Below are 5085 nucleotides of genomic sequence, written 5' to 3'. Positions count from 1 at the left end.
ATGGGTACACACCAGTGGTCGATCCGTTCCCCTCTGGAAGACAGGGTCTTATGGGGCCCTGGAACGTCTTCGGGGTGCCTCCCCTATAAGTCTGCCCTCAGTCTGGGGGAGCCTGGAATGCGTCCGGCTCTCGCACGGTGGTAAACATCTCGCTGGGGCCTCCAAATGTTGTAACCAAGCGAGTTGTAGAGAACTGCCACATTTTGAAACAAATTAGAGTATTTGATTAGCTGGCGACCCAGAAGCAGCTAACGCCTAAAATTCTCTCGGCCCTGAGGAAGAGGTTAGTTTTGTTTTTATACCATGGTCTAAATAGGGGAGGGGGATTTTAGCTGAAGCAATTTTTGCAGAAGCAGAACTGGCAGTAAGTTAAAAAATTAATTGGTTACAAATGCAGTTCCAAAAAAACAAACAATTCTAGGTGCAGGGGCTTAAACTATCACAAAGAGATAAACGTAGGGGTTTTGGGTGCCATCCACCGAGTGCATCCCCAGGAGCTGCTGGTGCAGCTCGCCTCAATATCTTATCAGCAGGTGCGTTCCTGGATCTGCTTTGAGTCAGTTTTACACTAGCTATGCCTGGAAGGAGGTGAAAGGGGTTACAAGTGAAGAAACTAAAATGGAGTCTGTCTGACTCTCTCTCTACTAGGAGAGAGCCACTCAGTTTAAAACAAGGTAAGGTGTCACATGACTACTGAAGATAACTCATATAACTCAAATTATATGCTCTTTGTTATTTTGTTCCTGGCATAATTTACTTAACATAATGTCCTAAAGGTTTATCGTGTGTGTGTGTGTGTGTGTGTGTGTGTGTGTGTGTGTGTGTGTGTGTTGCCCAGCTAGTCATAAACTCCTGGGCTCAGAACATTTTTTTGCTTCACCCTCTCAAACTGTTTGAATTACAGGAGTGAGCCGCCACACTGGCCCTAAAGGTTTATCTTTATTGTAGCATGTGACATAATTTCTTTTTATAAGGTATAATTATATTTCATCGCATGTATATGTTATTTTAAAAATCCATTTATATGGCTGGGTGTGGGGGCTCAAGCCTGTAATCCCAGCACTTTGGAAGGCAGAGGTGGGCAGATCACCTGAGATCGGGAGTTCCAGACCAGCCTGGTCAACATGGTGAAACCCCGTTTCTACTAAAAATACAAAAATTATCTGGATGTGGTGGCACATGCTTGTAATCCCAGCTACTCCAGAGGCTGAGACAGGAGAATCACTTGAATCCCGGAGGCAGAAGTTGCAGTGAGCTGAGATGGTGCCACTGCACTTCAACTTGGATGACAGAGTGAGACCCTGTCTCAATTAAACAGAAAAAAAATTCATTTACACATCAAAAAATCATTTAAGCAGCTTCCAAGGTTTGATTTTATGAATAATAAGATTATCAACATGAGTATGCAACTGTTACTTCCAGCTTCTGCTTTGCATATATAGACATTTTTTGTATAATATGCCAAAAAAAGGGTCCAAGTTTTTGTTTTTTGTTTTGAGACAGAGTCTTGCTCTGTCACCCAGGCTGGAGTGCAGTGGCATGATCTTGGCTCACTGCAACTTCTGCCTCCTGGGTTCAAGCAATTCTCCTGACTCAGCCTCCCAAGTAGCCGGGAATACAGGTACGTGCCACCATGACGAGTTGATGTTGTATTTTTAGTAGAGATGGGGTTTTCATCATGTTGGTCAGGCTGGTCTCAAACTCGTGATCTCCAGTGATCTGCCACCTGAGCCTCCCAAAGTGCTAGGATTACTGGAGTGAGCCACCGGGCCCAGTCCCAAGTTTTTTGTTTTTTTTGTTTTTGTTTTTTTTTTTTTTAATTTAAACATTAAGCTCTCTGGTGCCATTTGTTGGAGAGTCAGTCCTTTTCACATTGTTTGGTCATGGTAATGACCATGCAACTAAAAGCTGGAGCTTCTGTCTTTTCATTTCTGGAACATCCTGTCCATGAGTACCCTCAGATCCACCTCATGCTACCTGACCCAGACAACTGCCAGCCCTGACCACCTCCCTGCCCGAAGCATCCTGCACCTGGAGGTCCTGTCACCTCTCTTTCTGTAGCTGGCTTCCTCCTCTGGCTCCTTCAGCTTTCTTATTCCTGGTTCTCATGGTTAAGCATCTGGCTTCTTAGAGACGCAAGAGTAGAGCAGTTTCTTGGGTCCTGAACAGATGAAACGACCAGGACAAAACCTGTCAGTAAGTAATATTTTGTAATATGTTAGTTGATTTTTTAAATATTAAGCTAACACTAAATTTGTGAACAAATATTACCTGGTCATGGTATGTACTCATTTTCATATGTTGCTGAGTTAATTTGCTAGTGTTTCTGAAAATTTCTGCATCTACATTTATATGGGACATTGTTCCATAGTCTTCATTATTTCTGATTCTTTTGTCTGGTTTTGGGATCATGGTAATCCTGGCTAATAGATGAATTGGGAAATGTTACCTCTTCTATTGCTGACAGTTTTTGTGGGAAATTGGTATCAACTTTTCCTTAAGTGTTGGTAACATTTAAAATTTAAGCAACTTGACACTGAGCTTTTGATGTAAAAACATTTTAAATAACCTTTTTTTTCCTTGTTGTATGGCTATTTATCTACTCCATTTGATTGTAGATATAATAAAAAGTGTGTGTATATATAAATGTACACGCTTAACACAATCTATTTCTTCAGTGTACTTCTGTAATCTGTGACTATCACATTTTCTAATTTCATACTATATTATTAGTTACTTGACATGAAATAATCTGTAATATTATTCTTGTTACTTGACATGAAATAATCTGTAATAAAAATATAAAATAAGACTTTAACACTATTAAAAAATAACTCAAATGTTTCTCCATTGTTAGCATGAGAATATAACTATAATTGTGTTATTTAATTCTCGTGTTTACTGTGTGAAACAAATGAGTTACTGAATACAAAGAAAAAAAGCAAAACTGCTATTTGAATTTGGAATTAATCAATCAGGCAAACCAATCCTCTGTATTTTTATCAATATTTAGGTATGACAGAAAAATGAATTTTAATAAGAAAAACAAAATATTATATTTAAAAACGCTATGAACAAAAGAGAATCTGACAGTCACAGTGATTAGCATGTAGGATATGCAGTGTAAGTCATTATTTAAGCCATTGAACATTTATAGGCTTCACACCTAAGAATTTAAAGTGACTATATCAAAGATTCATTGAATAAAAAATAATTACTCCTTTTAAAAGATTATGTTTTTAATCAAAATGTAATCATTGCAAGTATTTGTTGGCTACAATGTCTTTTTTTATTTTTAGATTGAATCTCTTTCTGTCACCCAGGCTGGTGCAGTGGTATGATCTCGGCTCACTGTAAGCTCTGCCTCCCAGGTTCACACCATTCTCCTGCCTCAGCCTCCCAAGTAGCTGGTACTACAGGCACCCCCACCATGCCAGGCTAATTTTTTTTTTTTTTTTTTTGGTATTTTTAGTGGAGACAGGTTTCACTGTGTTAGTCAGGATAGTCTTGATTTCCTGACCTCATGATCTGCCCACCTTGGCCTCCCAAAGTGATGGGATAACAGGCGTGAGCCACTATGCCCAGCCAAGAATATAAAAGAGCAATTGAAATTGAAGATGAAGCCAGGCACGGTGGCTCACACCTGTAATCCCAGCACTTTGGGAGGCCGAGGCAGACAGATCACCTGAAGTCAGAAGTTTGAGACCAGCCTGGCTTAACATGGTGAAATCCCATTTCTACTAAAAATACAAAAAAATTATCCAGGCATAGTGGCAGGCACCTGTAATCCCAACTATTTGGGAGGCTGAGGCAGGGGAATCACTTGAACTTGGGAGGCGGAGGTTGTAGTGAGCAGAGATCATGCCAGTGCACTCCAACCTGGGGACAAGAGTGAGACTTTGTCTCAGAAAAAAAGAAAAAAAAAAAAAAAAGGAATTGAAGATGAATAAGTTCAAAGTTGAAGGTTGTAGATCATATAATCTTTTTTTCTTTTCAAATGTTTATTTTATGTACAAAGAACTATCATGGTTTTTCATTGAGTAGATGCTTTGGATAATCCTTTAAAGGAAGATCATAGATCATTTAGTCCAACGCAATGAAACCGATATCCTTCATGTACTGACGGAAACATCGGAGGCACATATGGAGGCCATATTTCTGGATCAGACCATGCCGGTTTGAACAGATGCAACAAGAGTGAGAACCCTGGCCTAATTTTCACGGGTGGCTCCAGTACAGCTGCTGGTGACCCATCTTGCTCTCAGGAGTGCAACAAGGTAAAGAAAAGGATCATATAATCTTATATAAAAAACCATAAACCATGTGGTAAACCTGTCTAGGCTGGGTGCGGTGTCTCAGGCCTGTAATCCCAGCACTTTGGGAGGCCAAGGTGGGTCTATCACCTGAGGTCAGGAGTTCAAGACCAGTCTGGCCAACATCGAGAAACTCTGTCTCTACTAAAAATACAAAAATTAGCTGGGCATGGTGGTACATGCCTGTAATCCCAGCTACTCGAGAGGCTGAGGCAGGAGAATTGCTTGAACCCAGGAGGTGGAGGTTGCTGTGAGCTGAAATTGAGCCATTGCACTGAAGCCTGGGCAACAAGAGAGAAACTCTGTCTCAAAAACAACAACAAAAAACTCCGTCTCAAAAACAACAACAAAACTGTCTAAGCTAATAAATAAACTCAGTAAGTTAGCAAACCGGTAAATTAACAAACAAGTATAAGTTATGGTTCCATACACTGAAAACAAACTGACAAAGTAGAGGAAGAAAATTATTTTATTTACAATAGCATTAAAATAATAAATTTTCAAAAATGAATTTAACTAATGAGATAAACAATCCTTACAATGAGATATATAAAAAATGAATTATAGAAGAGACAGACTTCAGAATATTTTATGCCAACAGATTGAAGTAATAAATGTTAGTTAAAGTGTCATGTTATCCAAAGCAATCTATAGATTTGATAAACTCCCTATCAAATTTCCAGTGACATTTTCTTCACGATAATGGAAAATACAATTCTAAAATGTATATGAAACTACAATAAACTTTGAACAGACAATACAATCTTGAGAA

The 5085-nt window shown here is 39.2% G+C and overlaps 1 pseudogene; it reads right to left on the bottom strand.

Annotated features, from left to right (window-relative positions):
- Window positions 1-4083: 4083 nt before the first annotated feature.
- Window positions 4084-4254, bottom strand: LOC115892356 (annotated as a pseudogene).
- Between the last annotated feature and the right edge of the window lie 831 nt (window positions 4255-5085).

This window comes from Rhinopithecus roxellana, chromosome 12, assembly GCF_007565055.1.
Source record: "Rhinopithecus roxellana isolate Shanxi Qingling chromosome 12, ASM756505v1, whole genome shotgun sequence".
In the NCBI taxonomy this organism is placed as follows: Eukaryota; Metazoa; Chordata; class Mammalia; order Primates; family Cercopithecidae; genus Rhinopithecus; species Rhinopithecus roxellana.
Note: the sequence above shows the minus strand (reverse complement) of the source record. Positions and strands in the feature narration are given on the sequence as shown.